This window comes from Scomber japonicus, chromosome 8, assembly GCF_027409825.1.
Source record: "Scomber japonicus isolate fScoJap1 chromosome 8, fScoJap1.pri, whole genome shotgun sequence".
Taxonomy (NCBI): Eukaryota; Metazoa; Chordata; class Actinopteri; order Scombriformes; family Scombridae; genus Scomber; species Scomber japonicus.
The window spans coordinates 293,986-306,283 of NC_070585.1; the positions used below are offsets into that span (position 1 = coordinate 293,986).

The following is a 12,298-nucleotide window of genomic DNA, read 5'->3' on the forward strand; positions in this document are numbered from 1 at the left end:
GTGGATCTCTACAAGCAGGGTCTCTCTGAACATGTCCCTGGCTATCTGCATTAGGGATCGACCGATATGGTTTTTTAAGGGCTGATACTGATAGGAAACCGATAACCGATATTTAGAACCGATATTCATTTGCAGTAAAAATTTAAATTTTGGAATAACACAAATTCTGATGCAAATCTTGGTTGAAATTGTTTTTATTATATAAAAACAAAGTGCAGAGATCTCTTAACATTCACTGAAATAAATAAAATGGCTCCCTGATTTTTTATAAGATGAAAGTAAAAACTGAACTGTACTGTACAGTACTGAAATTTGAGTCTCGGCAATAAGTTAAATGATTCTAAAAACAAAAAGTGCAGGGATCATCTAGCAGCATATATTTAACTTAACTGAAATAAATAAACAAATAAAATAACATAGCTAAATTTTTATAAAATAAATTAAAGTAAACACTGAACTGTAGTACTGAATTTGAGTCTCAGTTAGTAGTCCCAATCCAGTAGCACCAGATTGTAGTTCAGAAAGCAGAGCTGCTCAGCGTGCTCTCCTGTAAGACGGCTTCTGTTCCTCTCATAAATTTCAGAGACTTCACTGAAGACACGTTCACTCAGAACAGAAGAGGGTGGTGAGCTAAGAAACTTTCTTGCTTGTGTTGCAAGTAGCTTGAAGCGTCTTTTATTCTGTTTCCACCACTGGAGTGGATCCCCCTTACGCCTGTCAATCATTGGCTCCCTGAGGTACAGTTGTAACTCATCCTCAAGGCAGGCCTCGGCCAACGGCTCACCAGTGTGGGGTCCTAGCAGAGAACTGAACATGCCATCAGTACGGCGAATGCAGGATGCCTCTTCTCTGCGTTGCCTTTTGGTGGTTCCCCTGTCACTTTCATGGGTTCCACTCTCTTCTGCAGTAGCCTGCTCTTCGTCACTTACCACTTCTGCAGCAGTCACCTCCATACTGGCTTCTTCTGTAGCAGCATCCTCTTCTTGACTGCTCTGCCGCACTTTCCATATCCTCTCTCAGCCATTCTTTGGCCTTGGACAATGTAATGTCAGAGGAGAACGCATGATTCTTGTAGCGTGGATCTAGAAGACATGCCAGCACCACAGTTTTCATGTCTTCTAGTTTTGAGAAGCGTTTGATCAAGCTCTCCCTCATGGCTTGCCTGAGTGTTCCGATGCCTTGTGTTGAGGGCCCATCATCTTCAAGTAGCATCTTCAGCACGGCCAGACAGGGAATAATGCAGGATGCTGATGCACTGTTAGAGCTTACCTCTAGTGTCACTTCCTCTATTGGGATAAGAGTTTAGACCAAATTGGACACAATATCCCACTGATAAGCAGTAGGACATGCAAATCCTCCATGTGCACCAGCATAGATATTAAGAGCACGCTTTTGCTCCAGCGCTCTTTGCAGCATGTGGAGCGTTGAGTTCCATCTTGTTGGAACAGCCTGGATTAGGTTGTGTTGTGGCAGGCTAAGGTCCTTCTGAATGTCCTTCAAACGCTGCTTGGCAAGAATCGAGGGGTGGAAATTGGTGGCACACGTCTTGATGATTGCAATGATATCTGTAACTGCTCTTTGACTTGACAGACCATCATTCACCACGAAATACAAAGAGTGAGCTGTGCAGCTGAGATCTGGAAGTTCAGCGAGCCTCATTCCTTTCACCATATTTGCTCCACTATCTCGAAGCACAAGTGTAACGCGGTCTTTACTTATGTTCCAATCCTGAAGCATGCCCAGGAATGTCTCTCTGATGTATTCCCCACTGTGGGGTCAAAACAACCTGCTTTCTGTTCCATTCATTGTCAATGAAGTGACATGTGAGGCTCATCAAAGACTCTGTGGATCCAGACCAGCAGTCCGTAGTGAAGGAGAGTGCATGGCCAGCAATCTCTGGTTGGATCAGGGCTTTTACCTTCTTAACAACCTTATGGTGAACTTCTGGGAGCATTTCAGTGCGATAGTACTTCTCACTTTTCAGTGAGTATTGTGGTGCTGCTGCTCCCATGAGGCGCTTAAAGCCAATGTCAGAGACAACTGTGAATGGCTGGTTGTCAGTGATTATCATTTCTGTAATTAGTTTGTCAATTAGTTTAGATCGTTGATCTGAATTTGGCCACTTTCTTTGTCTTTGAAACAGGTCTTGTATTGTAGGCTGAGATAAGGTTGCTGTCCCTGCCTGAGATGAAGTTGTTGTCCCCAGCTGTGATTGTGCAGTTGCATACAAGTCACTGTGATGGATCCTAAGATGGGACCACAGGTTTGAAGTATTTAAAGTTTTTGCACTTGTTCCACCTCCCATGCTGACATTTTCTTTGCAGGTATTACACATTGCCTTTCCTAGGGTTGGTTGTGTGAAATACTGCCATACAGCACTTTTCGCCCTCCTCTTTGATCCATCCATCTGTAATGAGGATTTAGAAAAAGAGAGACATACAGAAAGAGTGAGTTAAAAAGTTCAAATGTATATAAAATATATATATACTTAATTTATTATAACAAAACAGCTTTGCAAAGTCTCTAGTTGGTTTCAATTCTTTAAATACAGTAGTGGAAAGAAACATTTACTTAAGTCCATCCATCCATCCATCTTCTTCCGCTTATCCGGGGTCGGGTCGCGGGGGCAGCAGCCTAAGCAGGGAAGCCCAGACTTCCCTCTCCCCAGCCACTTGGTCCAGCTCTTCCCGGGGGATCCCGAGGCGTTCCCAGGCCAGCCGAGAGACATAGTCTCTCCAGCGTGTCCTGGGTCTTCCCCGGGGTCTCCTACCGGTGGGACGTGCCCTGAACACCTCACCAGGGAGGCGTCCGGGAGGCATTCTGACTAGATGCCCGAGCCTCCTCATCTGGCTCCTCTCGACGTGGAGGAGCAGCGGGTCTACTCCGAGCTCCCTCCGGATAACTGAGCTTCTCACCCTATCTCTAAGGGAGAGCCCAGCCAGCCTACGGAAGAAGCTCATTTCGGCCGCTTGTAGTGTTCTTTCGGTTACTACCCAAAGCTCATGACCATAGGTGGTAGGAACGAAGATCGACTAGTAAATCAAGAGCTAGGTTTCTGCCTGCAGACCACATATGTCACAATGTCTTTCAATGGTTCTGTCCAATTGGTGCAACATGACATTTGTAAACACCTTATTATGTCTAATCCTAAAGTCGTTATCTTCTGCTTCTATGCTATTTCCCCTTATTCTCCATGAGCTCCAAATTAAATCGGCATCCAAAGATGGAAAAACTTTCATCCAATAAGCTAAAGAGGCAGGCTTTTGCACCACATTCAACAAAAAATTGTCATAAATGAACTTACTTGTAATTAACTCTAAATTTTTCCATTCATCCCCTTTGAAAAAACGTAAAACAGGTAAATTATTACTACAATGTGGGACAATAGTATTTTTTATCAAAACAGACCATTGTAGAGGCAGATTTGTTAGTACCACCCAATAGTAAGCTACGACAGCCTTCATTGTGACATCCTCATCAATTTCCTTAACTCCATCATAAATAACCTGAGGCAGATAAAACCCTGGCAACACCTCATACATTAGGTCTTTTAGTTGTTTAAAACCAGCTTTTAACATGTTTACATTAAACAATAAAGCTCCTTGTCTCACAATATATTTGTTTAAAAAAATAGGCTTTTTTTTTCAACACAGACAATTCAGTACATTCAAATGACAAGTGCTTCAAAAAAACCGCATGAGCTGACAAAACCTCTCTATAAAAAAGAGGAAGTCCCTCAGTCATGGATTGTTTGAGCTGCATTAATAGTACAAAATCCCCAATGTTCAACACATTATTCAAAAAAAACCTCATATGTTTCCAACCATAATTAGTATCATCACACAAATATTTTTTGATGGAGTACCCCACAAAAACACAGATATAATGACATTCAGCCTTTTCACCACCCACAGAGGTAAATCTACTACTGCCAGTGTATAATACAAACGTGAAACAATCAAACTATTTACAACCATGACTTTACCCCCCAATTTCAAGTTACGCAAACGCCAAAAATTAAGGGTTGATTCTAATTTCTTCAAATGCTCCTCCCATGTCAAATCCCTCGCCACTCTCCCATCCTTACCCACATAAGTCCCCAGAATTTTTAGATGCTGGCTTTGCAAATTGAAACTAAGCTCAGCCTGCGGTGGTTCCGGAATATTAATAAACATGATTTCAGATTTTCTCATATTAATAACAGAACCAGAAGCTTTGCCATAAAGGTTAACCAAGTCCACAGTTCTTGTAATACTAGACATGTCTTGAACCAGAATGGTCGTGTCATCAGCAAATTGCTGAATGACACACTTTTCCCCTCCAGGCAAAACAATACCTTTAATCAAACTATCAGATTTAATCATTGCACTTAATGGCTCAACTACAAGAGAATATAAAATAGAGAAATAAAGAAAAGCTGTCAGTCAAAACCCCATTACATTTAATCCTCGCCGTGGCTGTACTGTACAATAAAACTAACCATTTTATAATCCGTTCCCCAAAACCAAATTTTTTCAACACATTAAAAAGAAAATAATGTTCCACCCTATCAAAAGCCTTATTGAAATCAATAGATAACAAAATACCCCCTTGATTTGTAAATTTCAAAAACTCAACCACATCACGTACAGTAAAAATGATATCAGTCACCTCTCTTTCAGGGACACTATAAGCCTGCGTTGGTGAAATTATAGTATGCAAAACACTTTTAAATCTATTAGCAAAAATCTTCATCAGAATTTTGTAATCTGTATTTAAAAGAGTAATTGGTCGATAGTTGGCCATATCAGCTCGATCACCTTTTTTAAAAAGGAGAGTAATCAACCCCTCAGCCATAGTAGCTGGTACCTCTTGTTTGATCTCAATTTCAGTATACAATTTCAACAGAATAGGCACCAACACAGACTTAAAACACACATAAAAATTAGCAGTCAGACCATCACTACCTGGACTTTTGTTGGGAATTAATTGATTAATTGCATTTTCAATATCTTGTACAGTCAAAACTTGATCACACATAATTCTATCTGCATTTGATAATGTTGCATTCAAACTATTCGTAATTGTTTCAGTCAATTTAACATCATGTACTTCAGAACAAAAAAAAATTTCATAAAAACCCTTCACAGTATCTAACACTGCAACAAAAGAATTCACCATTTCCCCATCCCTATTTTTTATTTAGTCAATATAGCAACCTGATTGACGTTGTTTCTCTAAATTAAAAATATTGCTCCTTCACATTTTAACTTTTCTAACTCAAACAATTTATTCTGAACACTCAAAAAAACATGATCACTTATAAAATTTAAATTATGACTCACAATACTAAAAAGAACCAAAAGAGATTTCTTCACTAGACATAAATCAATTCGACTTTGCCGTAAGGACCCTTGATGCATTTGCATCCTCGAAAATTCCCTTACTGTTGGATGTAATGAACGCCAAAGATCACAAAAATCATTATGATCTATGAAGTCTTGTAAACCAACTCGTGATGAGTCTTGTTTCAAAGCTACATTTTTTGCGACATCAAGCACCGACAATTTGACATTAAAATCACGATATCACAGTCATTTCCAATATTCTTTAAACTAGAAAAAAATGCAGATCTATCCCTTTCAGTATTCGGTGCATATACATTTAACAATTTATATTCTACATTATTATAAAGAAAGTTGATCTTCATCCATCGGCCTTCGCCATCATTTGCAACATGAGTAGCATCAATATTAAAACCATCCCTCACTATGACGCTGACACCTCTGGCTTTACACAGTCCAAAACTAGAAAAAAAAGAGAAAGCCGGCCACAAAGTTCGACAGCGCTGTTCCCACACTGAATCCCAATGAGTTTCTTGTAAACATAAGATAGGAGCATCACACAACGTCAATATGTTTTCAAGCTTTGTCATATTTCTCAGGCCATTGACATTAAAAGAAATTAAATCAATCATAGCGAGGGACAAAATAAAAAATAAAAACAGTCTAAACAAAAACATTGATGCTTAACTCGTGTTTACCTTATCATTTCTTCATCATCTTCCTCCCTTTCAAAGACAAAGCAAAATCCCAATGCTGTGGAGGAGAGACTCCCGGCTCATCCCTCGTGAACCAGCTCCGGGGTACTCCAATCAAAACATTGTCCTCCTTTTCCACCAGCTCCAAAGGAATGCGCTCTGAACTGTGCAGTACCTCCGTGTGCTGGCTACTGCGACTCCTCATTCTCCCTCCTCTTGTTTTAACTTTTCCATCCGCTGAAAGTCCGGGAGACGGGAGACGAGACTGCCTCTCAGAAAAAGAAACACTCTCTCGTCCCTCATCTGCCTTCTGTTTGTCATTTGTAAGATCCACAATCAGCTCAGGCGACTGATCCTCCATTCCTCCGTCATCATCATCCTTGTCCTCAGACTCCGTCACCCACAGTTTCTCCGCCATCTCCACCTCCTCTTCCTCTACCTCGTCCTTCTCCACCACCTCGTCCTTCTCCTCCTCCACCCCGTCCTCTTCCACCATCTCGACCTCCTCACCACTGTCCACATGTGCCTCCTCAGCATGCACAGAGTTTTCACTTGATTCACTTTCTTCTTCCACCCTCTCATTTACGCAGTCACGAGCGCAATGCCCACTTTCACCGCACTTGAAACATTTGAACTCCGGACAGTCTTTCATGATATGACCAGGTTGAATGCACAACCGACATACTTTTAATTGGTGGTCGTGTAGGACACGAAAAAATTCCACCCCCTCCAGTGTCTCAAATTTAGTACTGTAAGGAAGCGATGAAACATTGTCTGAAAATTGAACCTTTTAAAAATCTCGTGCCATCATATATTTCAGTCCCGGCCCATTTTCGCCTCCTTATAGGAGACGCAGGCTCCACTCCCCATTGTCTAAGTCTTTCACACAGTTTCTTATCTGTTATGTATGTCGGTAAATGCAAAAAAGACACTATCTTTACTTTCCTTGACAGCTCGGATGCATGAACCCTGGACCGCTTGATGTGTATTCCGTCCAGCAAAGTCCGTTAACCTTCCTCCGTCTTCATTGTGATTTCCCACTTTTGTCCACCTTTAATGCGGCAGCCAACAACTGTCCCACATTTCACATCAATGGCCCGTAGTAATTCCATCATTGTTATCTTGTCTTTCCCCTCCACCTCCACCTGCAGCACCAGACCTTTATCCTCCTGACGAATCGCACCTGCCTCCGCCGCCATTTTCCCTCTTTTTGCTGCTGCGTCATGGAGCTCTGAAGCCGCCTTTGATTTCTTCCCCACATTCTTCATTAGCGACAGTTTATTACCTCCTCGACCCTCCAGCCGCTTCCCCGCCATCAAAACTTCTTCCGTCTGTTTCTCTGCACCAACATCAGTAGTCTCCTTAGCTCCTTTAGCCGCACCACCATGTGCGATTAGCATCACGCTGCCATTTTCCGTCGTCTTTCTCGTAGTCAGGGCCGGTCTGGTGGTCGTCATTCTGTAAGCCGTCAGTTCTGGTTTCCTAACCTCCTGGCAGCACAAGGCTGCTAGGTTGAAAGTACGCCTGCTCAATAGACAAAAACAAATTTTCCACTCGCCGTCACACTGAAACTTCTCCCTCACTCCTCTCTTCTACTAGAATAGAATAGAATAGAATAGAATAGATCTTTATTGTCATTGTCACCAGTACAACGAAATTAAAAGTGCTCTCCAGTCAGTGCATCATTATAAAATAAAATAACTAAAAAAAATAAAATAAAAAATAAATAATAATAAATAAAATAATAAATAAAATAAAATAAACAAAATAGAATAAATATATAGCTAGACACATTCACCCCTCCACACATACATCAACACACGGACATTACAAGAACTTTCATCAACATACAATCATTTTTGTTATTGCACATTAGCTCCCGCTTTTGTTGAGAGTAGTTATTGCTGTTGGGTAGAAACTGTGTTTGAGTCTGTTTGTCCTTGTTTTTATTAGTCTGTATCGTTTTCCAGATGGCAGCAGTTCAAACAATGAGTGTCCGGGGTGTGAAGTGTCTTTTATGATATTTTGGGCTCTTTTGTGGCAACGGGAGTGGTGGAGGTCTTCCAGTGTGGAGAGAGGGCAGCCGATGATCTTCTGGGCGGTGGTGATGACCCTCTGGAGTGATTTCCTCTGAGCTGCTGTACAGCTGGTGTACCAGATGCAGATACAGTATGTTAGGATGCTCTCGATGGAGGCTCTGTAGAAGGACACCAGCAGTCTCTGTGTGATGTTCTCCTTCCTGAGGATCCTGAGGATTCTGCACTCTCTGAACTCACTCGCGGTCAAACCGGAAACCGGAAGTGAGGGGCGTGTTCAGGGTGGTATGGCCGTAAGCGATGAAACAGGCTGCAGAAAGCCCATTTAAAGCTACGCCGGGGCCTGTTATACCCGTCCATGTCACTGAAGGAAGTAAAAATTGAATTTTTCACACATTCTATTCACTGTAGACATAATACACGTCACATATAGGACACCATCAGCCACATATACCTAATCTTTACACTTATACCACATCATTCCTACCTACAATGCATACACATACTAATTCATATCTCACATATTTACTGTACACTACCTATTTGCCCCTATTATAATTATTTCTAAAGCACAAGAATCCTCCATTCAGCCAAGTGTGGAAAGGAAAACACTTAATATGAAAACACATTCATAATATACTCTGTGTGTGTGTGTGTGTGTGTGTGTGTGTGCATATTGTGACGGCCTGCCCCTTGCTGTTCATTGGCTGTGTGGCTTCCCTGGGTGGAGGTGGGGACAGGTCGTCGGGCCAATTTGTCTCACCTGTGGTGTATGGAGCACTGGGGATTTGAGGGCTGTCTAAATGTTTGTTCATTCTCTCCTGCTGAATCCAGACTGAGACTTGGGTTCAGGCTTCCACCTGCCATGTGGACCTAAGTATTACTACCTCCTGCATTCAACACTTCATACAACACCTTTCACTCATCCATACACTGCACACAACTGACTTTTAAACATAACCTATCACACATCCTTTTTGTTTTATTTTGATATAAGTTTCTTATGTTTGTTTGGTATAATCTGTCTGTGTGTTTGTCTATGTTACTTGGTGGGAACCACCGTCGGACAGCACACTCGCAGTGTGGGGACCAAAATTTTAGTGGGGACCAAAATGCTGGTCCCCACTAAGAAAAGCATTGCATTGATGTAAAAAAGGTCACAGGGATGCCCTGTCAAATTTTCAGGGGTTACCCCACAAGTCACGAAAACCTGACAAGTGTGCTTAAGTGAAATTTACTCAGTATCGCCGCCTGCTGGTCAGACTTGGTAAGGCAGAAACACACACTTCACATACACTTGGTCATCTGCGCATGTGCAAGCAATTGGTTTACTGCGAAGACAGATACTACACTGACTGACTTAGTGAGTACTATTGATTATAAAGGTTATTAGATAATGTTATAACTATTGAATGTATTTTCCTGTATGTAAGTACCAATGGAAATTGATGCAATTTGGAGCTTTTAGCTGAAAGCTAAAGTTGAGCTAAACCAGAGCTCTTTAGTGCTAGCTAAAGTTTTGCTTAAGCTAGCACTAAGACAAGCTTTTGATTTATTATCAAATAACATTTTATCAAAAAGTAAGGGATAAAATATCTTTTATTAAGTACATAGACAAAGAAAACTGGCATTTATTCTTAATTAATTCTGTAATTCTCTGTTAAAAAATAGTATTAATTTGTAACGTGATTGGAGGGGTTCGATATTGTACATTGACATGACTGTCGGGCGGAGTCTTCTGTAACGTAATTGTTGTGTCAACTGAGAAAAAAAAAGGAAAAAAGAACCCTATCCCTCCAAACCTGCAGAGGGCGACCCCAGAGCCAAAAAATACCAAAATAATCAGGAACAGGAACAGGAAGTGGACCACATTCACCTGCACACCCAGGAGGTTTGAAATGTTTGTCTGCACTTCAGTCAGGCCCTCTCACCTCACACACGACCGCAACTGTTGGTTGACCGAAGGACGCAACTGGTAGGGGAAATCAAATTTTAATTGTGGATATTTTGTGAAATTTGTAGGCAAAGTATATTAAGTTGAATTGGTTGTATCATGATTTAAGTGATTTACTTTATTGCCTATATATATTATTTATGGAGTAGTGAAATGATTGAAAATGTACTGTAATACTTTCAGTTAATGTAACAAACAAGACTTAAGTTAATTTGAATTATTACTTACATTTGTACATTTACATTTATTTAGAAATCTTTTGAAGAAGATGTTTATTGATTGATTTGAAACTAATTCACATTTTCTGTTATCGTAGATTATCAACCTACTCCACCCTACCCTGATCTACCCCACCCTACCCTGATCTACCCCACCCTACCCTGATCCATCCATTATCTGTTCTGTTCTGTACCGACAAAACCAAACCCACCTTCAAGGAAAATAAAAAATAAAACTATGGAATGGAGTTGAGTTGTCCCTTGCATCCCTGGGTGAACAAAGCAGTTTTTCAAGTTTGGGCAAAGTTGTGGTCAAAGATGACATAACTTGACAGTAATGTAAATTAAGCTACCAAAGTTCCTGGATGTACTGATGATACAAAACAAGCGCTCCTTGGCTCGACAGGAGGGAGAGAACGGCACAGAGAAGCGGTCAAGTGGCAGCTTGGCCTCAACGAAAAGGTCAGTTATGCTATTATGACTTAAATATTTATTTCAGTGAGACAGTTTGATGTGAATTAAATAAAGCATGTTGTGAAATCATGAATAAACTGTTAAAAGCCCACATTCAATGGCTCCTGATCTGATTACTTATTTTAACATTAAAATGTTAAAATAAACGTAATCATTTCTCACAAATAGCAGAGGCAGGTGTGTTAAAGAAACAAAAAAAAGCAACTTCACCGCGTTGCATTCGGTCATGGAGTGAAATGTTTACATGAAGGAGAGCTACCTAACGTTAGCAGAGCAGCTCGCGCTAGCTAATTGACTAACATGCAGCCTGGGGCACAGTGCACGCAGAACTTGAACTGCAAGTCTCCTCTGTTCATACTTTGAGTTTGACTTCAGTTTCCTCTCGTTCAGACTATCGGGAAGGATAGAGAGGAAGAGAGAGAGTCTACACATGCAGCTGTTTAAAGGCTGAAAATTGTGTTCAACTGTGCGTCCACAGCTAGTGTAAGCAGGAGGCTCCACAGCTGTTTGACCTGACTCACGCGTGTCTCATGTCCCTCCTTCAGTGTGTCCCAGGCTCAGGTCTGCTGATTGTCTAGCAGCAACAGACACATGCTTGATTAAAACGCAGTTTGCTTCATATTTTGAATCAGTAAAGCATTAAGTTTACCCAATACAGAGTGCTTTTTAATAGGACATGTGGGCTTTGTTAATGATTGCCATACATGAAATATTTGTACATATAATGTAAACACATATATGGATAAACTATATTTGTATATAAACGAGCTTGAATTTGAGCTATACATTTGTTATCAACATATATGCTTGCATTTCATCATATATTTATATGCACATATTCTATGTGGGCTTATCTATTGTCTGGTGGGGTAGAGATGGGATGTTGTTTGAGGTCATCTTGCAATTTTCTCACCAATGTTACTTTGGTAATATTGAGTGGTTCAATTTCTGACTGAATTGACTTGAGTTTAAAATGAATGCAGTAACATATAACAGTGCTATCTAATGATACTTCATGTGGTCTAGATTTGGTTGTAACCCAACATTTTTATCAAATGTTAGATTTATGTGGATATATATATTGTAATATAATAATAGTTTTGTATTTCATTATAGGATTTTCAATGGCTGCACGGAGACGCAGGAGGAAACCACCAATAGAGGATGCAGTAGAGCATGCTGTCCATGCACTGGACAAGACAGCAGAATTAGAAGTACAATACATTAACTCCTATAAAGGTACTGTGTGTGTTTATATTATACATTTAGGGTCCAAAATGCCACGTGCCAAATGCATGTAAATGACCTCATTTGTGTAGAATAAATAACATATCTCTCTCTCTCTTTAAGTATGAATCCAGCAGCCATTTAATGTGGTGCACTTTCACCAATTTTTCCAATCTGTGTTCAGTATTTGTGACTGGTGGCCTAACATGCCTTCATCAGGCTGGCAATTATTAGATATTTGCTGAGCTAAAATTGTTTTCATGTCAGCTGCAAGTGAAGAAATTGACAGTGTTTGTATTGTTTATTAAAAACCTAAATGCTGGACATAGCATTCAGTGACAAAAGGTATGACACAGTGATCAGACAGGCT

General features: G+C 40.6%; 1 pseudogene; it reads right to left on the minus strand.

The window, feature by feature from the left end:
- Nucleotides 1-482: 482 nt before the first annotated feature.
- Nucleotides 483-6,671, minus strand: LOC128363465 (zinc finger BED domain-containing protein 4-like; annotated as a pseudogene).
- Nucleotides 6,672-12,298: the final 5,627 nt, after the last annotated feature.